This window comes from Rhinatrema bivittatum, chromosome 12 (genome assembly GCF_901001135.1).
Source record: "Rhinatrema bivittatum chromosome 12, aRhiBiv1.1, whole genome shotgun sequence".
NCBI lineage: Eukaryota > Metazoa > Chordata > Amphibia > Gymnophiona > Rhinatrematidae > Rhinatrema > Rhinatrema bivittatum.
In genome coordinates, this window is record NC_042626.1 from 32,341,770 (window position 1) to 32,367,882 (window position 26,113).

General features: G+C 49.5%; 1 long non-coding RNA gene across 2 annotated transcripts; it reads left to right on the forward strand.

The window, feature by feature from the left end:
• The first annotated feature begins 26 nt into the window (after positions 1 to 26).
• LOC115074604 lies at positions 27 to 25,923 on the forward strand. 2 transcript variants are annotated; one of them, XR_003852295.1, is made up of 3 exons: positions 27 to 102; positions 17,115 to 18,096; positions 25,134 to 25,923. It is a non-coding gene; the product is annotated as an uncharacterized LOC115074604 (long non-coding RNA). The 2 variants fall into 2 exon arrangements; XR_003852296.1 differs by lacking the exon at positions 27 to 102 and adding an exon at positions 13,719 to 13,917.
• Positions 25,924 to 26,113: the final 190 nt, after the last annotated feature.

Genomic DNA, 26,113 nt, shown 5'->3' on the forward strand with positions numbered 1-26,113 from the left:
GTGTTTTGCCCCGCCCCTGTTCCGTCCTCTGCCGTTGCCGGATGCGATTGGAATTTTCTCGAACTTTCATCCGCGGGACCGAGCCCAAAAGGGTGGAAGGAGGTAATGGCGCGTGGAGATGCACGCGCATGCTGTGGGACCAATCAGGTTCTTTATGTAGGGGCGAGAGGGGGGATGGGGTGAGTGACGTAATGTTCAATCTCTTGTTCCTTTGGCGCCAACCGGAAGTTGAAAGGTGTTGGCTGGAGATGAACGTATGGCCTTATGGGTAGTCTTCGGAAGTTCCTTGCTTTTTTGGTTTGTGTAATTAAATTTTAGCAACGACCTGGGTTGAGTATTTTTTTAAGATAGTTAAATTTGTAATGGAAATTTGGCTTTAATACCCCCTCAGTTTACAATGTACAGCAATAACGCACATTTTCATATGGAAAAATTGAAAGCTGGCCAGATAAAGACGGCTTCCTTGTACGCAGAGTCCCTTGAACCTGATATCTAAATCTACATAAAGTGTAGTGACGGCACAAAGTTTCGCCGAAATAGCATCTGAAAGAAAAAAACATGCTGGAGTGTATGTCGAAGCGGTATTTTTGCTGATAAAACAGCTAGGTTTGCACAGAGACCCTGCGTGTTAGCATCCCAGTAAATAGTTCTTCAGACTTTATATTTCTAGATAAATCAAACTTACAGTGCTGTTATCCATGCAGAGATGCAGGACAGTTTGTACATTGAATTCTCAGAGCACGCATCTATATAAACAAACTACATTATAGTGCAATGTGTGGTTGAACAGAAGTCCCTCAGATCTGGCAGCTATGCAGCAAAACAAGTTGTTCCCACCTTTCCGGCCGGGTCGCAAATGATAGCAGAAGAGTGTAACCGGGGTTGTGACAGGCACATCGATTTTCTTAACTCGCTCTTCCTTCTGCTGCTGGCGCCTCTCAGGCGATTCACAGCTCAGATTAAGGTTAATAATATCTAAGAATGAATGCCACGCTTAAGCAAAGATATAAGTATGATCTTAGTCTCTCAGTTTACTGGTAATGCCCTTCCTAATACTTGCATTTTGCTAAAGAGAGCTTCATTCTGAAGTTCACAGGATGTAATATAGGTACCTGGAACATGTATAGATACTCCTGGAAGTTCTTTTTAATCAGGCTAGTGGGTGCTGAATGCAGTTAGGACAAATTATCTATCTTTGTGCCACATCTTTGTTTTTGTTTGCATCATTGAGGATCTTTTTCTCCATATGGGCCACAGAATAGTCACACCTACCAGCAATGTTGTCCTTGAATTTTTCTCTTTTAGCACAATATCCAGTTCCCTATATCTACCCAGATCAGTCCAGACTCCTGGATTTTGCATCCCTGCCAGCAGATGGAGACAGAGAAAGTTTTACTGACATTGCTACATGCAGCAGATGGTAAATGGTACAAAAACCTGCAGTTCTGCAGTTGAAGAAAAAAAAAAAGAAGAGAGATAGCCTTCCACTCAGGGGGCTGCTAGGTCCTGGTGGGACCATCCCCCCTGGTCTGAGCGGGCGAGCTAGGGGTTGGTGACACTTTAGTACGCTTGGTCATTAGTTCCGTGAGGTGCAAATCTGGTGGCCCAGATCCCTCCCCTTCATCACAAGACTGCTGAGGTGGCTTGAGGTACTGTGAAGTAGCTTGAAACCAGCTTGTTCCACTTGCAGCTCTGTATTCCAGCCTAACCCAGGAAAGTATGCTTAATTTTATTGTTGGCTGTAAAGTTGTTTAAACTAAATAAATAAATAAATAAATGAGGTTTCAGATTTTAGACTACTTCTACTCAGCAGCAGAGTGAGTGCAGTGGATGACTGTAGCTGAGGGGATTCCCGCAGTTGCGGCCACATGTGGCATGGCATGCAGCTTTTGTCTCGGTGGCGGCACAACCAGACCAGGTTGTATGCGGGCTGTGTGTCGGATGGTAAGGGTTCTTCGGGGAGACCTGCCACCGCTTCAGAAACGTGTGCTCACTTTTGCTCCTCAGTCTTGTCAGGGTTCACAGCAGGCTGAGGCTTCTCTCCCCGTCGGTGTGGGAATGGCCATTGTGCAATCTCGGGCGGCTTTTGCAGTGCCGGCGGGGAAGGAGGGGATTCTCCGAAGAGGCTATCCCTAGCATTCCCAGGCTCTGAAGGCTGTGTTCCTGGGTCCACACAGCCTTTTTGCACAGACATTAATCTGTTCATGAACAAGGCCTATTTAGCTAAGCAGCTCTCTGGGGAGGTGTGATGTGGGACCCAGGCCTGGCCTTCAGTGAATCCGCTTCTGGGTCACAAGCCTGGGCAGGCAAAAAGGAAGCGGCCTTCACTAGTCCAGTATGTATTGGGCCTTGCCTCAGCATCGGGAGATGCAGTAGACTATTCTGATGATTCAGATGTTGCTACGGAAGCACCAAGTGTGCCCCAGGGGGTTGATCTGGATACTGGCAGCACAGATCCAGGGTGGCAGATTGAGAGGGACATCCTGTTACTGAAGGCGAGGACCCCAGGGTGGTGCGTTCTTTTCATAAAGAGGAACTGTTGCCCTTGATTCATCAGGTCCTGCAGGAGCTTGGATCAAGGTCACTCAGGAGGATTCTGATTTGGAGGAGCGGATCCTGTCCTAATGGTTTGAGGGGGGGTTCCAGCAAAAGCCTTTCCGTACTACAAGTTGGTAAAGAGTTGGGGATTGAGAGGGGATACTCTGAAGCCAGCTTGAGAGAATGAGGGCTATGGCAAAACTTTAACCATTGCCCGAGGCAGACGTTGAACTTCTGTCACTTCCTAAAGTTAATGCTTCCGTATCAGTAGTCACTAGAAGATAACTATTCCAGTTTTGGGGTCCGCTGCTCTGAGGACGTCCAAGATCGGAAGTTGGAGATTCACTTCAAAAGGATATTTGAGGTTTTAGCCCTGAGCTACAATGTGGCCAGTTGTACTAGTTTTATGCATGGGCTTATCTGTGCTGGGTCCAGCAGTTAAGGAGGCTCATCCTCAGTCAGGCAAGGAATCACAGGAGGCTGAGCGCTTGGAGACTGCTGGCGTATGAGCAGATGCTCTATATGACCTGGGCAGTACGTCTTGGAATCATGAGGTCTGCAGGATCAACCAGGAGATTGTTGTGGTTGCGTCACTGGTCGGTGGAATTGTGGTCCAAGTCTCAGCCAGAGTCTCTTCCTTTTAAAGGAAAGCTCTTTGTTTGATGAGGACCTAGAACAGATAATGAAGCACCTGGGGGAGACTAAGATGCACAGGTTGCTGGAGAATAAGCCTAAGGGCAGAAGATTCTTTCAGGCTCGGTCCCATTTTCGGGATAGTAGAAGGTTTCACCCAGCAAGGGGTTCTTCAGGGCCTCAGAAGCAGTTCGCCCCCAGAGGTCAGTCCTGGGTCCAGTCCTTTCAAAGAGGTTGGCAACCTTTCCAGGACACCACAGGGGGAAACGCAGCTGGCGCAAAATCCCTCAACAATGAAGCAAAGTTGGTCCATCTTTCGTTCCCTCTATAGGCAGGTGCCTGGCGCTGTTTATGGGGAGTGAACCAAAATTATCACAGACCAGTGGGTTTTCAGTGTAGTAAGAGATGGCTACACTTTAGAATTTGCTCGTCCCATTCGAGATTTATTCCTAGTTTCCCCCTGTGGTCCCCTCGACAAGCGGCCGACAGTTCAGGAAACGCTAGACAAATTGAAGAGGTGATGGCACCATATTCCCAGTTCCCCACGAAGAACGAGGCACAGGAAAGGTATTCCATTTACTTTATCAAGCCAAAGAAGGAAGGCACTTTTCGCCCTATTTTGGATCTAAAAAGGGTGAATACAACTCTGAAAGTTCCTAATTTTCGAATGGAGACCCTGCGTTCAGTCATCGTTGTGGTGCGTAGAGGCAAGGTCCTGGTTTCTCTAGATTTGACAGAGCCGTATCTACACATAGCCATCTGCCAGAGCATTCAGTGGTTTCTGTAGTTTATGGTTCTGGGGCAACATTTTCAGTTTCAAAGCTCTCACGTTTGGTTGGCGACAGCACCACGTACTTTCACCAAGATTGTGGTGGTGATGGCAGACTTGGGTCGAGGAGAAGTTCTGGTACACCCCTAACTGGATGATTGGCTCATTCGGGCAAAGTCTGATGACCTTTGTCATCAGTCAGAATAGAAAGTACTGTCGTACCTAGAATCTCTTGGCTGGGTGGTGAACCTGACAAAAAGTCCCCTTGTTCCCTCTCAGACCCTGAAGTATTTGGGGGTTCGCTTCGATACACAGAGTGGCAGAGTGTTTCTCATGGAGGAGAAGATGCTGAAGCTGCAGGGGCAGATTCGTCAGTTGTTGGGACTGGTGGTGCCCAGGGTCTGGGACTATTTGCAATTCCTGGGCTCTATGGCTTTGACCTGGGAGTTGGTGCCTTGGGTGTTCACGCATATGCGACCTCTTCATAGAGCTCTTCTCTCCTAGTGGAATCCGCTGTCAGAGGAGTTTCATCTTCCCCTTCTGCTTGAGGGGGTCAGCAGGGATGGTCTATCATGGTGTCTCCTTTGGTCCAATCTGGAGCGTGGTGTTGTTGGAGTCATTTTTTGTTACTTTGGCTGAGGATGTGTGTGGAGGTTGGGCCTGTGGATTCAGAGTTCTCACCCAGACACAGACTAGTTTGAAGGCCACAGGCCAACCTCTGAGTGAACTCATATTTACTGTTTTGCACTGTGAAATGCTTGTGAACAGGCAAGAGTCCGTTTATTTTAGTTATTCCAGTAGGTCTGTGATGAGAAAGCAAGCAATTAACTTATACTGAAGCCTGAGAGAGAGTGAAGGCCACACAGCTGTGTCTGAAATTGGTAAGAACTCAGAGGAGGGGAACACCAATGCTTTTCTCAAGCATTTAGTATATAAGGAGAAATAACAGAGAGAAAGAAGGAGAATGCGCTTCCGGCCATGATAGCACAGGCTGATCCTCTGGAAACATGTAAGCTTTATGTATATGTAGCAATTGTTATTATCTACCGTTACTACTTCTGAATGATCTGGTTTTATTTGTTCTTTTCTCCTATTGCTCAAACCGTGAGGTACTGAATCAAAGTTTATGTGTGACTATTTGTATAGGGAATAAGCTGCTGGGTTTAACCCCCAGGTATAATCTCAGTAATTGTGTATGTTTATATTGGGTAAGCCCCCAAGGTAGTCCTGTGTGCACAAAGATGATAAGGCCCTCAGGTATCCCCCAGTGTAGTTCTCAATAAGATTAGCTCCCAGGTCAGAGCCCCTGGGCAGAATGCCAGTGTGCACGGTCTGAACCCAGAACAGGTGTGGAACTAGAGGTTCTGGATTGGGTGGTTCTTACCACCAATGACAGCCTTTTTGGTTGGGGGGCAGTGTATCAGCATCAGTCTCCGTCTGCTCTCAGCAGTGGGCGGGCCGGTCACAGACCGTAGGCGGGCCGGATTCAGCCCGCAGGCCGCCCCTTGCCCAGGTCTGCTTTAGAAGGTCGGATCACCTGTTTGTTTTGTGGAGTGGGTCAAAGTGAGGTTGTCAAATCTCTACGGCCACTGTTGCACATTGGCATAAGGAGGTGATTGGTTCTTCTTCTTGGCCTCCCTTCCTCTACCATCCATCCACTCCAAATACTCCAGAACGCAGCTGCCAGAATTCTTACAGGAACTAAAAAACAAGAACATATTACACCAACCCTCACCTCTTTACACTGGCTCCCAATCAAATACAGAATAGACTACAAAATTTTAACAATCCTCCACAAGATAATCACAGGACAACAAAACTACTGGCTAACCAAACACATCGAATTACATGCTCCAAAAAGGAACCTTCGCTCAATGAATAAAGGCCTCCTTAAAATCCCTCAAGCAAAAACCACGCATCTATTTTCAACCCGTGAGAGAGCTATATCCATCGCCAGCCCCTCTTTATGGAACTCTTTACCTTACAATCTATGAATTCAATCCGACACCAAAACCTTCAAAAAAGAGTTCCCTTTACGTACCCAGATCAGTCCAGACTGTGGGTTGAGCCTCCTTTCCAGCAGGTGGAGACAGACTAAAATTGAAAGGATATCCTATATGAGGACAGAGCCTATCCTATAACCCTTCAGTATTTGTCTGTCTCCAGCAGGTGCAGCAGGTCTCCCTTCGGTCTCCTGTTCTAGGCTAGTCAGCCTTCTTCATTCCTTCCGGGATCAAGCAAGTACTTATTCCTTAGGGATATTGTGTTTTTGTTTTCTTCCTGTGAAAATAAAAGTAAAAGTTAGTCAGGAAGTTTGTAGATTTTGATTTTTTCTTCAGGAGATGGCTCCATCTCCTGGCTGTTGCTGGACTCAGGAGGGCTTTGCCCCTTGTGCAGTGCATAGCCTGTGTCCGTTACCGCTTCCAGGTGTGGGGACCGAGTCTGGTAGTCCAGTTCTCGTCTCCCCCTCCTCTGGCTGCCGAGGGGTCGTAGTTTTCCGCTGCTGTGCTCAGTCTGTAAAATAAATAAAAAAAAATTATACATAGTGCCAAAGGAATCAGGTTAAGTTTAAAAGTATTTCCAGTACTTTTATTACTTACCTACAGCAGCAGACCCATATTCTTTATTTTTGGTTCTCTCAGGGCTTGAACCGGCAGCCAGACAGGCAGGAGTCAGCAGGTTTCCCCCCTGCTTCACTCCGGGCCTGCAGGCTGTCAATCAAACTTTTTTTTCTGCTAGTTTTTTCTCAGAGCAGCTCTCTCTTGCCGCGGCAGGCAGCCTGCCTCTTCTGTGTCAGCCCCCTTCGCGTTTTTTGCGAGGGGGCCTCTGCTCTGCCTCCCTGCCGGGTGGGGAAGGTCCCTCCTCGGCAGGGCAGGCAAATTTAGTCCGGGGATCGAGTCCCCAGAACTTGGCCAGGCCGTTCCCGGGTTGGGAAAGCCCGGGAACGGCAGCCATTTTGGTTTTTTCATTGGCTCCGTTTTCGGAGCTCCTTGGGGTTGGGGGGGGGGGGCGATTTTTTTCATACTCCCCCCCGATTTGAGCCCCGTGGCCCCCCAGGATGAGGTGCTCTGACACCCCCTCGCCTCCACCTCCCCCACCCGGAGACATCTAGAGCTCGTTTTTTAACATAATTTGTCCTCCTTCTGCATAAATCCTATTAGCTAGCCTGCAGGAGGAGGAGGAAGGTCCCCCCCTTGATCGCTCCCCCCCCAGCGAAAATTCCCCGCTCCGCGCCGTTGACGGTTGGACCGCTGCGGAGCCTCCGGGGTCCCTTCGAATCGCGGGTGGTCCCATGGGGTGCCCCCCCCTGGTGGATCCGGTACCCCCGGATCCTGTCACCAATCCGGTTGCGGAAGATTCCCTTCCACTCCTGGAGGGGAATGATCCCAGGGTCTTACGGACACCCTTACGGCCTCTTTGCCCAAAGATATGGACCCGATTCTGGCGGGAATCAGGGATCCGGCAAGCGCCTTCCCCTTTCATCCCACGTACAAGTTGTTACGCCTGCGGGAATGGGAGGCTCCCGAGGTGGGACTCCGGGCAGGCCGTGCCATGGACAAGCTTACCCCCCCCCGGAGGTATGCTTAGATCTTTAAAAAAAAAAAAGACAATGTTCCCTCCATGGACTACTTCTGTGGTCACGAAACAGGAGGGTTCCACGGTTTTTAAAGACGCCCAAGACCGCATGCTCGAGGCTCACGTGAAGCGCATTTTGATGTCCTGGCGCTGGGGGTGCGTGCGACTATTTGCAGCAGTCTCATGCTGTGGGCAGGTCTCAGGTGGGTTTAACAGTTGGTCTGTACCCGGGTCCTCCCGTAGGCAGAGGCTGAGCATACGACCTTTTCCTCGTCCAGGCAAAGGCAATGGCCTCGGCAGTGTCCGCCAGACGGCTCCTCTGGCTGCGCCATTGGTCGGCTGATCCGTCCTCCAATGCCCACTTGGGCACGTTGCCATTCAAGGTAAGCTGCTCTTTGGCGAGGACCTTGAGAAGCTTATGGATTCCTTAGGGGAAAGTAAGGTCCATAAGCTTCCGGAGGACCGTCTGAAACCATCCCGTTCCTTACACCCTCTCGTCCACGTTTCGGGGCCAGAGACTGTATACCCACACGGGCGGGGTGGCTCCTCAGGGGTTTTTCCTTCTTGATCGCAGTCTTGGTCGCAGCCTTCCCATGGGCGCCGTCCCTTTCGCGAGGGCCAGCCCACGTGCTCCACCCTTAAGCCTGCCACACAATGAAGTTCACTTGACTCGTTCCTCGGTCCCATTCCTAGGTGGTCGCTTTTCCCTGTTCTTCAGTGAATGGGTCAAAATCATGTCGGACCAGTGGGTCCTAGACATTTTCAGAGACGAGTACGCCTTCGACTTTGCTCGAGATCTTCGGGATCTTTTTCTGTTTTCCCCGTGCTGGGCGGTTCAAGTGGGAAATGGTGGAGCAAACTCTCGCCAGGCTCCTGTGTCTGGGTGCGGTGGTCCCGGTTCCAGAGAGCGATCTTGCCGTAGGCCAGTATTCTATTTACTTCGTCGTTCCCCAGAAGGACGGGTCTTTCGGCCGATCTTCGACCTCAAGGGAATCAACTGAGCTCTCAAGATCCTGCACGCCGCATGGAAACTCTGCGAGCGGTCCTCGTGGCGGTTCGCCCCAGGAGAGTTCCTCGCCTCACTCGTTCTGTCAGAGGCGTATTTCCATATTCCGATTCATCGCGACCTACCGAAGTTCCTTCACTTTCACATCCTCAACCGGGTCTTCCAGTTCCGGCGCTTCCCTTCGGTCTCGCAACGGCATCTCGCACCTTCACCAAGGTCATGGTGGTGGTGGCAGCAGCTCTCCGCCGGGAAGGAATCCTTGTTCACCCCTCCCTGGACGTCTGGATCGTCAGGGCCAAGGCGGAGGCTCTTTGCCGGCAGGCGGTGGATCACGTGTTCGCTCTTCTCGCGTCTCTCGGGTGGATAGTGAATTTCTCCAAGAGCAACCTTCAGCCCTCCCAGGAGTTAGAGTTCCTGGGAGCCCACTTCGACACCCGGGTGGGCAATGGTCTTCTTGCTTCACGCGCGGGGCTCTCAAGTTGATCGACCAGATTCAGAATCTCATCTCGCTGCCTTCTCCAACGGCTTGGGACTACCTGCTGGTCTGGGCTCCATGGCATCCACCATCGATCTAGTCCCATGGACTTTTACTCATATGCGACCGTTACAGAAAGCTTTGCTGTCCCGTTAGCAGTCAGTGGCGGAACAATTTCACATAATCCTCCTGTTTTTGGGCTCTACCGTTGCCGACTTGCAGTGGTGGCTTTCCCTTCCTCATCTGCTACAGGGAATGCCTCTCCAAGTCCCACAGCAGACGATAGTAACCACGGAAGCCAGTCTCTCAGGCTGGGGTGCAGTCTGCCTCTCCCAGTCCACCCAGGGGATCAGGCCAGCAGCTCAGTCTTGCTAGCACATCATTCGGTTGGAGACTCGGGCGGTGTTCCTAGCTCTTCTGGAGTTTCTCCCCCTCATCAGCGGCAAGGCGGTGTGAGTCTTGTCTGACATCTCCATCACCGTGGCTTACATCAATCACCAAGGAGGCGCCTGCAGTCCGCTGATGGCCCTGGAAACCAGCTGTCTTCGCCTGGGCAGAGCGACATCTACAGTGCCTGGCGGTCTCCCACATCGCGGGCAAGGAGAATGTTCAGGCCGATTTTCTCAGTCGTCAGTCGCTCGATCCCGGGGAGTGGGAACTCTCTGACGCAGCCATGGATCTCATCGTCGACAGGTGGAGTTCCCCCCACCTGGCCCTCATGGCAACCCTTCGCAATGCCAAGGCAAATCGGTTCTTCAGCCGCTGGAGGGAACATGGCTCGGAGTGCATGGATGCTCTGACTCTCCCTTGGCCGGCGGTCGTCCTGCGGTACGTGTTCCTCCCGTGGCCCCTGGTTGGGAAAGTTCTCAGAAGAATAGAACTCCACAGGGGTCCCGTGGTTCTAGGTAGCACCCGAGTGGCCGCGCAGGCTGTGGTTCGTGGATTTTCTTAACCTAGCGACAGGACGGACCTCTGCGGCTAGGCCATCTTCCTCGGCTCCTTTCATCAGGGACCTGTATTTTTCGACCAGGCCGATCGCTTCTGTCTTAGCGGCCTGGCTTTTGAACGGCGACGCCTAAGCGCAAGGGCTATAAGGAGGAGGTCATCCCCACCTTGCTGCAGGCCCGGAAACAGTCAACTTCCCTGGCGTACGTGCGTTTCTGGAACGATGTTTGAATCTGTTGTGCGGAGTCGGGTATCTCAGCGCGCTCCGCCCCGATTCTCGTTCGTCCTCTCTTTCTCCAAAAGGTCTCTCCAAGGGTCTTTCCTTTCGTTCTCTGCGCATACAGGTCTTCCCTCTCGGCTCTCTCCTGGGTTGGGTAGAAGGTCATCACTTAGCGGGCCACCCGGACGTGATTCGGTGCTTGGAGGGCGTCAAGCTTCTACGTCCACCTTCTCGGCCCGCTTGCCCGCTGTGGAGTTTTCATCTGGTCCTTCGGGCCCTCTGTGCGGCTCTGTTCGATCCTCTCCGTCGCGCTACCTTCAATGATCTTACACTTAAGACTGTCTTTCTAGTCTCTATCTCTTCTGATCGTTGGATCTCGGAGATCCAAGCGTTGTCCTGTCGGGAACCTTTTTTGCGATTTTCCGATTCCGGGGTATCCCTCATGACGGGCCCTTCCTTCTTACCGAAGGTTGTTTCTAACTTCCATGCCAACCAGTCGGTAGAACTCCCTGCGTTTTCCCCTGTGACTGGGGGCGATCTGCGTAAACCTTGATGCCAAACGGGTTCTACTTCGCTATCTCCAGGTTTCCAATGGCTTTCGGGTCTCGGACCATCTTTTGTCCTCTGGAGTGGGCCCAATTGGGGTAAGCCGGCTTCTAAGACCACTATTGCGCGGTGGTTGAAGGAAGCGATCTCCTCTGCCTATCTTTGTCAAGGTCGGGCGGTTCCCGAGGGCCTAAAGGCTCATTCACTGCATTCTCAAGCTACTTCCTGGGCGGAGAGTCAATTTCTCTCCGCAGGAGATTTGCAGGGCCGCCACTTGGACGTCCTTGCATACTTTTGCTCGACACTACCGCCTGGATGTGCAAGCTCCGGTTCTTGGTTCTTTTGGGCTACAAGTGCTTCGAGTGGGACTGTCTTGGTCCCACCCGGTTTAGGGAAGCTTTGGTACATCCCACAGTCTGGACTGATCCGGGTACGTACAGGGAAAGGAAAATTAGTTCTTACCTGTTAATTTTCGTTCCTGTAGTACCACGGATCAGTCCAGACGCCCTTCCCTGTTTGTCTTTCTTCTGTCCTCTCGAAGCTTGTTTCTCTTGCAGATTCGTAGATTTCCATACATCATTTTTGTGCAAGAATACTGAACAAATACACCGGAAGCCTTGGTTGCTCAAGCACCAAGTATATGCAAGAGTGGTTAGTCATACCATATTTCTTAGATTGTTCTACAGTTGCTCCATTGAGCTTTATGGTTACTTGCTTGATCCTATTCTGGGTTTGTTATTTTCTGCTTTGACATTGATTATACTGAAGGGTTATAGGATAGGCTCTATCCTCATATAGGATATCCTTTCAGTTTTAGTCTGTCTCCACCTGCTGGAAAAGAGGCTCAACCCACAGTCTGGACTGATCCGTGGTACTACAGGAATGAAAATTAACAGGTAAGAACTAATTTTCCTTTGAAAACCTGGTTATTGTTGCGTTCGGGCCTATTTCTTGCCCTCTCTCCACCCTCTTTACCGCTGTGGTGACTCCCTCTGGTCCTGATGGATGGCTTGCTGCTGCGGCGTCTCCTTGCCCCTTTTCCTTGGAGTCCCTGGGCTGGCCTGATGCTGCAGATCCGCCATGTTCCTGATGACGTAAGGGTGCGCACGTGCTCCAGAGTTTGTACCGGTAAGGGCGTGATCCTCGGGGGCATCCCCCAGTAGTGACGTCATCCGCTTCCAACTTAAAAGGTCTTTGTTTGCTACTACGAATCGAGTTAGCAAGGACTCGAATCACTCTCCCTTCGATAGGATTCGCCAAAGCTACTCTGCCTCCTTGAACTTAGGGGTACCTGCTCCTCGGGGGCCCCTACCTGCTCCTCGGGGGCCCCACTCTCTCTTCTTGATTTCAGACTGCTAAGATGGGATCCGGTACTCGCTCCTCGAGGGCCTACTTCCCTGAAAGCTCAGAAGACTCCTTACTGCTTGGAAGCGATCGCAGACGTGAACACTGTGAGTTCTATTACAGATAGGAACCGGTACTCGCTCCACGAGGGCCTATGTTCCTAATCTCTGAAGACTCTTCTTTGTCTAAGACGTTATCGCAGGTTATATTTTCAGATTGCAGATAGGAACCGGTACTCGCTCCATGAGGGCCTATATTCATAAAACCCTCCAAAGACTCTTCTATTCCAGAAGCCATCTCATACACAGATATTGTGAGTTCTTATTCCAGACTGCATATAGGAACCAGTACTCGCCAACGGCTCCTGTTCCTGAATATACTGAAGACTCTCTGTTGCATAGAAGCCATTACAGATATCTACAATTGTGAGTGTATCATCTTGTACTGGTTATGTATCCAGCATACCCTGTCTACTCACTACCTATAGTCTCTCTCTACAGCTCAGCAAACTCAGAGATCGCAGTTCCAGTATCTGAGGGACTTCAGCCCTGCCGGGTACATCAGCTCACTACTGCCACCTCTGGTGATTCTACTACCTGTCTAATAAAAGAAACTATCTGTGTCTGTCTCCATACTTCAGCCTGTAGCCGGTGGTCCCTCTCAGGGTATCCTCCTGGGGGCACAGTCATCTGCCATCGGCCCAGGGATTCACCAACTTACTTTGGGTGCTCTTCCCCACACTACTAGAGCTGTACCATACAGACTATCACTCTGTGGGGAACCTACCCACTACGGATCGATAATTCTGCCTACAGAGTATTATGAATTACTACTCCTCCCCTTCAGGGAGCAGCAATGAACAGTTATTTATCAAAGCCTACTCAGACGCACTCAATCATCAACAGTAACAGACTACCAACAAATACAACACCAAGAAAACAGAGATACCATCTAATCCACCTTTGAAATCTCAACACAACTACGAAACCCACGATAAGAGTTTTTCCAATATATAAAAACTAACACTCTTCCTGTTATTTTCATCAATGTTACCTAATTTGTTTTCAACTTTTACACTCCTTGTAAAATCCTTATATTACTTTGTCATCATATTATTATTACTGTAAACCATTGTGATGGCGAAACCGAATGACGGTATACAAAATATGATTGATAAATAAATAAATAAATAAATAAATAAATATAGCTAAGGGTTTACTGGTTCCTGAAGGTTTGAGAGCCCATTTGATACAAATTCAGCCAGCCTCATGGACCGAGGCTCAGCAGGTTTCTCCACAGGAGATTAGCAGGGCAGTGATTTGGAAGTTGCATACTTTTGCTAGGCACTATCGTTTGGATGTCGGGGATCAGGCTTCCAAGTCCTTTGGTGAGAGTGTCTGTGAGCGGGACTCTTCAGGTCCACCCTGGTTAGGGAGCTTAGGTACATCCCAGGAGTCTGGACTGATTTGGATACGTACAGGGAAATGAAAATTGGTTCTTACCTGCTATTTTTCGGTCCAGAACCCATCCAGTCTGTGGAGAAGGAGAGTCATTTGCTCATTCTGTTTTTGGCTTGGAATGCAGAGTTAGTTGACAGTTGGGTTCAAGTTAATGGTTTTGCGTAGACTTCTAAGAGGTCACCATTCTTTGGTTCTTGAAGGAAGTAAGAAATAGTTTGACGATTAAGTGGTTATTTAGAAATATAGTGTTTCTGGCTTGGTGCGGTCAGTACTGAGAGACTGCAGATGGCACTCAGGATTATGTAGTAGTGTCAGTAAACTTCCTCTGTCTCCATCTACTGGCAGGGATGGAAAACCAGGAGTCTGGACTGATTCTGTGGGTACTACAGGAACAAAAATTAGCAGGTAAGAACCACATTTACTTTTTCTTGCATCAAGCTTTTATGCATTGGAATGGGAATGTCCCAGATTATCACAACTTCTTTATTCTCTACAATTCTAGCAGGGTTGTGATGTTACAGTGTTACACAATTTCCAGTAGATGAGCCATGACAAGTTATGCTTTTCTGAGCACAAGCCTTCTGAAATCAATACTTGACATTCAGTTGATGAGGTGTATAACTGGTTTCTATTTCTGTTCTACAGAATCTGCATTTATGTGTTTTACAGTTTTTTTCTATGCTGCTGTGAATCATCTTGTTTGCAAACCACTATTCTGTGCTGAAATTATAAATCTCACCTTTATCAGCTGTTTGAATCACATGGTGCCCAACATCTTTCTGCAATGTACATTGTGGTTCAAACATCTGTAAACCAGTCAGGAGAGGTGGTCAATGGCAGGAAGAGCAGTACCTGAATGTAAATTAGCTTTGAAGTGGCTGCAAGGTGGAATAATAAAAAAAAATAGAGAAGAATGGGCTTGCTGCACCACTCTTCTGCTGTCATTTGGGATTGGTCTGTAGGGCAGTGCTTCTCAACCCAGTCCTCTGGGCACACAGGTTTCAGGATATCTACAGGGACTATGCATGAGATAGATTTACATATAATGGAAGCAGTGCATGCAAATCTTATCTCATGCATATTCATTGTGGATATGCTGAAAACCTGACTGGTTAGGTGTGCCCCGAGGACTGGGTTGAGAAGCACTCCTGTAGGGTGTAAGGAAAGAACTGTGGAGGTGGGAGAGAGAGGCGACGGATTGCCTGTGAGTGTCACTCAGAACAAGTCCATAGAGGCGCCCCCCTCAAGATTTGTGATAACTAAAGTACTGAACATAGCAGGGACAGGCGAGGCAAGAAATGAGATGGTGCTCCTGTACCACCTACCCCCTCCCCCTTTCATGGCACAGTACAGGTCAAATCACTGAGAGGGCTAAAGGTAGGAGTCCCTTGGAGGCTGACCTTTTCAGAGATTTGAAATGCTGGGGAAGGGGGAGGCAGCAGTCAGGGTTCTCAGAGGAGTGGCAGATAGATTATCAATGATAATATATCTAGGAAGCTGGCATATCTACCACACTCCAGGGAACCCTATCATCTGCCTTCCACTCTTCCCCAACAACTGTTCCCTGGGGGAGAAGGGTGAATGATGGGGGTCTGTGGGTGGTATACTGTCTCCCACTCACACCTTCCCCATTAGGTTTTGCTCTTTTTTACTTTCCTCTTTTTTCCCTTACCTCTCTCCCTTTTCCCATTATTTATTTTTTTTTATTTAAAAGTTTTTATATACCGTCATTAAGTTATTTACCATCATAATGGTTTACAATAGGGCATATATATCAAGGAAAATATATATCATACTTTAAATAGTGGGTGCCATTATTATTCAGTAACAAAACGACATTAAGTATAATATGGTTTATGACGTGGAATTTACATTAATGAAATTCTCATGGGGGATTGTATGTTTTATTGCTATTCAACCTATCGGTTTTACTACAATTATCAGAGGGATAAAATAATTTCCAGGTAGAATCTGGAAATTGTGAGCTGGGTGCTCTAAGTCCGCTTATCCTTATTTATTTGCTTGCGTCATTCTCTTTCTTGAAGGCTTGTTTGAAAAGCCAGGTTTTGAGGTGTGTTTTGAAAAGTTTATGATTTCTCTGAAGTCTTAGATCGAGGGGCATAGTGTTCCATATATGGGACCGGCCAGGGACAGAGCACATTCCCCTAACCTGAGTTAGTCTTGCTGTTTTCACAGATGGAATGCTTAAGAGAGCTTGTTTGCCAATCTTAAATTCTATGTGGGATGTGTACTTGAAGTGCTGTGTTCAGCCATTCTGCTTTTTCATCATGGATTAGCTTGTGTATTGTGCAAAGAGCTTTGAACTGCACTCTTTGTTCTATGGGTAGCCAATGTAGTTCGGCAAGTGTATCTGTGATGTGATCTTTTTTACTTTTTCCAGTGAGAATTCTAGCTGCGGAGTTTTGTAATATTTGCAGTGGTCTTATCGTAGTGTAGGGCAAACCAAGTAGTAAAGCATTACAGTAATCGGTGCTTGCAAATATCAGTGATTGAAGCACTGTGCGAAAGTTTGGCAGCGATACTAATGGCTTAAGTTTTCTGATTATCTTGAGTATAGCATACCCTTCTTTAACCTTTAGTGTTATGTGCTGTTTGAGGTTTAGCTCTGTGTCAATTATTACTCCGAGGTTGCGTACTTTCTTGGCTAATTCAATTTTTTGGTTACTGTTAAGAATTATTGGAGTTTGTGTGATGTTCATGCTCTTTCTTTCTAAGTGTATGAATTCAGTTTTATCGATGTTAATTATCAGATCCATTTGGTTTAGTAGTTGTTTTATTATGTCTAGATACATGATGGCTAAATTTATTGTTTTTTCAATAGTGTCCTCTATTGGTAGGATTAATTGAATGTCATCGGCGTAAACATAGTGTATGATTCCTAGTCCTGCAAGGAGATGGCATAGTGGAAGTAGATATATGTTAAAGAGTGCTGACCCTTGTGGAACTCCTGTTTTTAGGGTAATTTTTTCAGATAGAGTGTTTTTAATTTGTACTTGAAATGTTCTGTTATTTAGGTATGACCTAAGCCATGTGATTGTTTTACCATGAAGTCCTATTTCTACAAGCCTTTTTATTAGTATTTTGTGATTCACTGTGTCAAATGCTGCTGATAAATCCAGTAATATCAGAATGTAATGTTTTCCGCTGTCGAATCCTCTTAGTATATTATCTTCCCTAGCACTCATACCCTCTTACCTTCCCTCTACTTACACTTCCCCTTTCCTTTCCTTTCTCTCTCACTCACACTTTCCCTTCCACTTCCCCCCTTTTATTCCCTCCCTTGTCACTCACCCCTTCCCTTGCCTCTCACTCACACTCCCTCAATTCTTTCCCTTTGACTTGCTCTTATCCTTTCCTTTCCTCCCCTCCTATTTTACTCCCCCCATTCTCTTCCTCTCTCACACCCTCACTCGGGGTTTTTCTCCCACTGGCACCTTACTGAGCTGCCACCATCCTCCTGCCATCGAGGAGGTTGTGGGTGGGAACCTCTCTGTCATCTTACTAAACTGTTATAATTTTGTCTGCACAGGCAGCCTCATCATACCCTGATTCTAACTACCATTCATTCTCCCCACCTGTAGAGGTCTCCAGTGAGCTCTGTTCAGAGCTGTCCAAGCCAGCTCCTCAATGGCCTCCTGACTCAGCCTGTCTTGCAGCCTCCACCTCACCAGGCGTCCTCAGCGAGCTTGACCTCTAGCCTTGCTATTTTCCTTCTCACTGCCTGCACCACACCCAAGCTCCAGTCCTTTGTAACCCAGCATTGCCAATGTAACCTTGCTTTCTCATGGAGTCACCCTTGGCTCTTTGACCTGGTTGCTGCTTCTTGCCTTGCAGCCTATGGGCCTTCCTACTCCTAGTATCTTGTTTTGTGGCCTACACTAGGCCTTACCTTTCCTTGTGGCCTATCTAGGTCTCTCCCTTCTCCTAGGGGCCTTCGAGCCTGTTGCCTAGTGGCCTATGGGCTTTCAGCCTTGTTGCCTTTGGGTTTAAGTGTTCTCTGTTCTGTGTTACCCTTGTCTATCTTGTTATCCTTTCCTGGTCTTGTCCAATCCTGCCTGTCCCAGTATTCAGTCCAGTATCCAGTCCATGCTTCTGCCCTATTCTTGTCCAGTACCTTGCCTTGCTTGTATTGTTCCTTGTCTGTGCTCACTGTCTTGCCTTGTCTCTGTCCATTGCAGCCTCAGTCCTTGTTCTGTGTCTAACTCCAGTCCAAGCTTTGCTCCAGCCTTACCAGCCTGTCCAAGCTTTACTCCAGCCTTACCAACCTTTCCTAGCTTTGCTGCAGCCTTACCAACCTGTCCAAGCCTTGCTCCGGCCTGCATAGGCTCACCATGATGTACTGCCTCAGCAAAGACCTACTGACCCCCAGAACACAAGGGCTCAACCTGCAGTGGAGGGGGGCTGGCTAGACAGAAGTCCGGCCCTAGTCCTGTCCAGAATCCAGTCCTGCAGTCCTGTACTCTTCCTGGGGTGATGTACCCAGAGTCCAGTCCAAAAATCCTGACAGAATAATAAGGCCAACTATCATCCACAGGTGTGCATACAGGACCCTCAGCCCAATTGGTAAGTCCTATTTTAATTTGTTTAGCACCGATATACCTTCTTCAGTATTGCATAATAACTTAAAGAATGTCTGTGTGTCTGTCCCAACTGCCAAATCCAGAATAATTGCAGTCCTTTCCACATGCTCCCATCGTCTCTTCCTCGAGCCTGCTAAAAGGAAGGAAGGGAAGTTTCAGAAAAAAATCAGCACAGCCTCCCAGAGCACGATGTAGTTTGAACTCTGGTCCTAGCTGCAGCACAAAAAGCTATCCCAAATATATCATTGTACTATGTGTGCCTAGGCTGTCAGCTACATAACCCTCCTATATTTGATGAGTGTATTAGCTGCCACTTCTGTAACCCAGCCAAGTGGAGGTGCAACAAATGCCTTTGCACTAGCCCTCATTGGTTAGATAGCTATTTCAATTGTGGGGCTTCTAAGATGCCTCTGTAGTCACAGAAACCAGGGACTGCTAGTATGCAACCGGCTGATGGCGAATTCCAGTCCTTGAATGCCACAAACAGGCCGGTTTTCAGAATATCTACAATGAATATGCATGAGAGATTTGCATGTACTGTGTCCATTGTATGCAGATCTATCTCATGCATATTCATTGTGGTTCTCCTAGGACAAGCAGGATGGTAGTCCTCACATGTGGGTGACATCACCCGATGGAGTCCGGCATGGAAAACGTTTGTCAGAGTTTCTAGAAGCTTTGACCAGTACACTGAGCATGCCCAGCATGCCACCATCCGTGCGTCCATGTGAGGCCCCCCCTTCAGTCTCTTTTCCGCGGTGCAGTTGCCTCGCAGTTTGCAGGACTCCTCTCTTTTCTTGTTTTTTCTTGAAAAGTGTCTTGTTTCTCCATTATCGGGTCTCCCTTCGTAGTCTGTGCCTCCTTGGTGTGGTAGGTTAAATTTGCTGTTTTTCGCTTCTTGCTGTCGATTCCAGACATCTTACCTCGAGGTGACTGCTGGTCATCGCCTGCACGCTGGGTAGCTTTTATGGTGTTGTCTGGTTTTCGTCAGTGCCCCCAGTGTCCGTGGACCATGTCCATCACGTATCCGCAAGAGGTTTGTATCCTCTGCCTGGGGGCCTTACACGACGTCCATGGGTGTCGTCTGTGTGTTCAGATGATCTCCAAAGGCTGTCATGCACGATTTGATAAGATGGAGAAACTGTTCAGTTCTTCCAAGTCTGCTCCATCTACACCCATGTCGGAGTCCTTGACACCGAAGGATCGCGGAGTGCCCCTTGATAAGCTCCCTCTCGCTACTCCTCTCTCCACTTCTTCAAAGGATCGTGGGGACGGAGACAGATCCTCCATGATCTCACTGGTGTCCTGACCATCCGGGTCCTCCGCCTCCTCGGTGCCAGGGAAAGACCAGGCTGAGCACCGTGGGAGATCCCGCAAGCATCACCACCGGTTGCCGTCGGCGCACGGCTCCGGTTCTGGCGCAGTACTGGCGGCGGACATACCACCACCGAAGCGACCCCGACCATCGGAGACCCCATCCTTTGATGTCCCCGGGAGTCCCAGGCATTCCCCACCGATATCGGTGTCGGGCACTGTGCCACCTCGGAGCCCCGAGCAAGAGCCACTGACACTCGTCCCACTCTCTCAGTCCTGGCCTCACCGGACTTTTAGGAGGAGTTGGACCGGCAGACCGCGGTGCTCAGAGCGCTTCAGAGCGTCAAGCCACCCATGCCACCGGCCCCATACCGGTGCCTGAGCCTCCGCTCAGGCACCGGTATGGTATCTTAGCACCCCTGCTGGAGCATCTGGACGTCCTTTTAGGCGCCCTACCGACACAAACATTGCCCGAGGGGGCCTTTGATCCCCCAACGGTCAGCGATGCCCCCCACCAGAGCGATCCCGATCATTAGATTCTCTGAGGAGGAAGATGCGGCCAGTGTCTCATTCCCAAGGCCTTGGTTCTCCGAGCCCTTACCAGGTCCTTCTGGCCCCCTCGATGCGAGGGGAGCCGTCAATCTCTGCAGTGCCCTTGAGGCCTCCGAAACTGTCAGAGTAAAGGGCTGATATCCCGCACGGGCCTCGCCCGTGTCATGCTGGTCCTAGTGAAGAGGAAGGGCCTTACGACCCTTAGGGGGTGATTCCCTGGAGTCTTCCTCTGACTACTCAGACGACCCCTCTCAGAGCCCTCTCTGCCCGAGGAAATGCGTCAGTCTCCCCCCTTCCCCCCCCCCCCCCCCCCCCGAGTATCTGTCCTTCGTGGGGATTGTCAGGGCCATGGCCGAGGCTATCTCCTTCCAACTGCTCAAGGAGGAGGATCCGTGACACAAGATGCTGGAAGTACTCCAGTTTGTCGATGCTCCTAAGGAGATCATGGCTGTTCCCATCCACGACATTTTCAAGGACCTCCTCCTTCGGATGTGGGAGCACCCAATCTCTATCTCCCCTGTCAATAGAAAGGCGGATGTCAACTATTTGGTGCAGCACGCCATGGGGTTCGAGAAGCAGCACCTCCCCCACCATTCAGTGGTTGTGGAGTCCGCCCTAAAGAAAGCCAGGTGCTCCCATGCCCACGCTTCTGCCCTCCCCCCCCCCCCCCCCTCCCACGGGTGAGAGCGTAGGGAGCTCAATGCTTTTGGCAGAAAGGTCTTCCACGGCGTTATGCTGGTCGCCCGTATTGCCACCTACTGGCTTTACATGACCCAGTACAATCAGAACCTCTGGAAGTGAGTCCAGGACCTCGCAGAGGATCTGTCTCAACAGCAACAGGAGGCGCTCTCAGCTATTGTTCTGCTGGGTTTAGAAGCTGGCAAGCATTAGTTGCGATCCACCTATGATGTCTTTGAAATGGTGGCCCGCTTAGCCACGGTGGGCATCGGCGCCCATAGGATAGCCTGGCTCATAGCTTCTTAACTCTGCCCAGAGGTACAGGAGAAGCTAGCTGACCTCCCTTGCACAGGTGACAACTTCTTTGGGGATAAGGTCCAGGATGCGGTAGCACAATTAAAGGACCACCATGACACCCTTCAACAGCTCTCCACTAGTGCTTCCGATGCCCCGTCCTCGGCCAAGATCCTGGAAACCATTCCGCCAGCAGCAAGCACCCAGACCCCAGCTGGTGCCTCAACAAGCCCCGGCTATGGGCGTTTGACTGGTGGCGAGGAAGCATGAGTCAGTCGAGCGCACCCCTGACGCCATATCCCCCAGTGGGAGGCAGGCTCGTTGGCTTCGCCCATCACTGGGAGGATGTCATGTTGGACTGATGGGTCCTTATCATAATCCGTCAGGGGTACCGTCTCACAGTCAGCTTCCAGGGACCTCTCCCCGATGTCCATCATGGGGTTTGTCCACCCAGCAGGTCATACTTCAAATGGAACTCTCTGCCCTTCTTGCATCAGGCACGGTAGAGTCAGTCCCTCGCCCCCAGCAGGGACGAGGTTTCTAATCGAGGTATTTCCTAATTCCAAAAAGGAACGGCGGCTTGCGCCCCATCTTTGACCTCAGGGCATTGAACAAGTTTCTCTTAAGAGAAAAATTCAAGATGGTCTCTCTGGGTTTGCTGATTCCCCTCCTCAAAAGAGGAGACTGGCTCTGCTCCCTTGATCTCAAGGAAGCTTACACTCACATAGCCATCTTCCCCAGCCACTGGAAATACCTCTGCTTTGTGGTGGGAAAGGCTCACTACCAATACCAGGTGCTGCCCCTCGGGGTGGCCTCAGCCCCTCATGTCTTCACCAAATGCCTAGCAGTGATGGCTGCATAACTCAGACGTGCGGTGCATGTTTTCCTATACCTAGATGACTGGTTGATCAAGAACAATTCCCGCACAGGGGCGCTGAGCACTTTAACCCTGACAGTGCGGACTCTACAAGCCTTGGGGTTCATGATCAACTATCCAAAGTCTCACCTTTGTCCGTCTTTTCAGCTGGACTTTATAGGCTCCAGACTAGACATGATACGGGCAAAAATGTTTTTGCCCTCGCTTCATTGGCAGCCTTTGTCTGCAGTAGCCAGCAGGTGACTACCTGCCGCCTTCTCCATTTGCTGGGCCACCCGGTGGCTTCTGTCCATGTTCTCCCTCTCGCCCGTTTGTGCATGTGGAGGGCTCAATCGACCTTGCGGTCCCAGTGGCAACAGGCCTCTCAGGATCTCGAGACTTAAGTTGCAGTCATGGAACTTCTGCGGGCGTCTCTGTCCTGGTGGGAAGGCCTCTCCAGTTTGGAGCGGGGGATTCCCTTTCACACTGCCCTGCCTCAGATGATCTTTACTACCAACACCTCTCCTCAGGGCTGGGGAGTCCATGTGGATGGCATTGACACGCGGGGTCTCTGGACCGCTCACGAAGCCTGCTGTCAAATAAACTTCCTGGCGCTTTGGGCTAAGAAGTCCTGATCTGTATGGACAACCAGGTGGCAATATGGTATGTCAACAAACAGGGAGGCACAGGCTTGTTCCTCCTCTGCCACAAGGCATTGCAGATGTGGAGCAGGGCTCTGTCGCAGGGGATGTCACTGCATGCGATATACCTGCCTGGGACTCTAAACTTGCTGGTGGACCGGCTGAGTTGCTCCTTCCAGCCACACGAATGGTCTCTCAATCCAGAGATAGCGGCCAAATTGTTTCGTTGGTGGGGCACACCAGATGTGGAACTCTTCGCCTCCCTGCACAATCATAAGATGAGCAGATTCTGCTCACTGTCATCAGGGGGTGAACATCTGGCCTGCAATGCCTTCTCCCTCCACTGGAGAAGAGATCTGCTATATGCGTACCCTCCTCTCCTGTTCCTCTTGAAGACCCTGCGGAAGCTTTAACAGGACAGAGGGACTATGATCCTCGTGGCGCCCTTTTGGCCCCAACAGGTCTGGTTCCCTCTCCTGTAGGATCTATTGGTCAGGTCCCCCATCCAGCTGGGGACCGCGCCGACCTGATCTCGCAGAACCAGGGTGCCTTGTGCCTTCCGAACTTCCGGGCATTGGCCCTGACGGCTTGGATGTTGAGGGCTTAGTCCTTCAGCCCTTGACCCTATCGGACAGTGTCTTCCAGGTACTGGTGGCTTCTAGGAAACCTTCCACCAGGAAGTTCTACAGTTTGAAGTGGAGAAGATTCTCCATATGGTGCGTGGGGCATGGCTTGGATCCATTCACATGCCCCCTTCCCCAGCTTTTGACTACTTGTGGCACCTTTCCAAGTCTGGGCTTCAAACCAACTCTGTCAGGGTTCATCTTAGTGCTGTAAGTGAGTACTATCGAGGTGTCACTTGCACACCCATATCGGTGCAACCTTTAGGAGGTTGCCTTATGAGGGGCCTGCTTCAGCTGAAGCCCCCTCTTTGGCTTCCTGTTGTATCCTGGGACCTCAATATTGTCCTAGCGCAGCTCATGCGTCCTTCCTTTGAGCCACTGCTTTCCTATGACCCAAAGTTCCTCACCTGGAAAGTCTCATTCTTGGTGGCGATTACTTTGCTGTGTAGAGTCAGTGAGCTTCAGGCCTTGGTTATGTACCCGCCTTACACAAGTTTCTTTCACGATCGTGTGGTCTTGTGTATGCACCCTAAGTTCCTGCCTAAGGTTGTGACTGATTTCCACCTTAATTAGTCCATCGTTTTACCCACCTTCTTTCCTAGCCCTCATTTGCACTCAAGGGAATGGACTCTTCATACTTTGGACTGCAAGAGGGCCTTGGCTTTCTATTTAGATTGCACAGCCAGTCACAGGCAGTCCATTCAGCTCTTTGTGTCCTTCGACACCGACAGGCTGGGAATGGTGGTGGGTAAACAAACTTTGTCCAACTGGCTGGCGGATTGCATCACCTTCTGCTATGCGCAGGCAGGCCTTCCACTGGCCGGTACAGTTAAAGCTCACTCTGTGCAGGCCATGGTGACATCAGTGGTGACATCAGTGGCTCATCTGCGAGCAGTCCCCGTAGTGCCGTAGTGGGAGCCAGACAGCCCCCTGCTGACCAACAGCGTTGCAGTTTTTGTGGTTGTGCCCATTGGTACTTTGTTCGGTCATTGTTGGTCTCACCTGCTGACAGGGACAGCTTGGAGCTTGGTATTCACCCACATTTGAGGACTACCATCCTGCTTGTCCTAGGAGAAACCATAGTTGCTTACCTGTAACAGGTGTTCTCCTAGGACAGCAGGATGTTAGTCCTCAGGAATCCCGCCTGCCTCCCCACGGAGTTGGGTTCCCCTTCTGTTTTGTTGTTTTATTTTTCGCTTGTAATTTTTCTCTATGTTACGAGACTGAAGGGTGACCTCGCGTGGACATGCGGATAGTGGCATGCTGGACATGCTCAGTGTGCTTCTAGAAACTTTAACAAAAGTTTTCTGTGCTGGGCTTCATCGGATGATGTCACCCACATATGAGGACATCCTGCTGTCCTAGAACACCTGTTACAGATAAGCAACTGCGCTATATCCTGAAAACCTGGCCTGTTTGTGGTTCTCAAGGACTGGAGTTTGCCGTCATTGGGCTAAGACCAAAAGCAAAAAATCTCAGGACAAACTCACCTTAGAAGCAGTGAAATCCCCAACATATCCCGACACTATAGCAAGTCAGGCTAGTTTGAACTGCACCACCATTGCCATTGCTGTTTCCCAAGTTTTTTTTACTTGTAAAAACAAACTCTGATCCTATACCTTCAGTTGGGGAGAAGTCAATCCAAACATAAAATGCCTTCCTACCAAGCTAAAGATACAACCTGCTTGTGATTTCAATTTTTCCTGGAAGAATTCCTGGCACAACCAGGCAGCAATGCTAATAACTACAAGGGTTTAAAATTAATTCCTGCAAGTGAGAAAACTGCTTCTCAACTCACTCTAGCGCAGGTTTCTTAAGCAGTACAATTCAGATAGTGGCTACTTGCCAGAAAACTTTTAAATTCTTACCTGCACAAGTCAAAATTGTTCCAGAAACTGGTGCAGATAATCCTGGGTTGATGAAACTCTCAGGTAAACTGGCTCTGACGCTCCTAGTTCCTTATCCAGAGCCCAGCTATCTGTACCTGCACTTCATAAGCCAACAATGACTGGAATTCACTTTACTAAGAGAGCAGCATGCACTTTTTTTTTCTCTCCTGTAGGCTGTGAACCACTACTGATAAAGAGGTCTTAAGACTGACTCCACTCCTACTCAGAATCCATTGCAGCTATCTGCTTCCTCCACCCAGAGGGGTTAAGGCTAGACCTCAGTCTTCAGGCGGCGGAAAGAACTCTGTAATGCCATCTGCCCAATCGTTTTTTTTTTTTTTTCAGCCTGACAATAACCACCTCAGCTTAGAAGCTGCTTAGAAATTTATGATTGTTGCTGTCATCTTGCCTTGGGCACAGGTCAATACTGAGAGACTGCAGGTGGCACACTGGGTTTTGTACAGTATCAGTGAAACTTTCTCCATCTGCTGGCAGGGAGGCAAAACCCAGGAGTCTGGACTGATCTGTGGTACTACAGGAATGAAAATTAGCAGTTAAGAACCAATTTTCCTTTATACATTATATAATATAACTTCATATAATATCTTTATTGTAATTTAAAATAATCCCCCCCCCCCGAGGAAGCTAGTTACCGTATTTTTCGCTCCATAAGACGCACCTAGGATTCAGAGCAGGAAAATTTAAAAAAAAAAAAATGGTGTGCTAAACTGGCTCTATTCCTGGGCATCTGGGCGTCTTATGGAGCAAATTAGGGGAGGGCATAAAATTGTTTTGGTCCCCATTTCATTTTCGGGTCTGGGGAGGGCCATTTCTGTCCACTCCCGGATCAGAAAACGCATCATTCTCTTTGTTGGGAAAAAAACAAAACAAAAAACCCCATCCCAATTGTTCGGCCCCTGTGACATAGTAAGGGCAAAGGGCTGTCGGCTGCCAGTAATGAAAATGGCGCCGACGGCCCTTTGCCGTTACTATGTCACAGGGGTCGACCAATGGCACTGGTAGCCCCTGTGACATCTAAAGGCAAAGGCTATCGGCGCCATTTTGAATACTGGCAGCCGACAGCCTGAGTGCAGGAGATCACTCCTGCACCCCCGCTGGACCACCAGGGACTTTTGGCAAGTCTTGGGGGGTC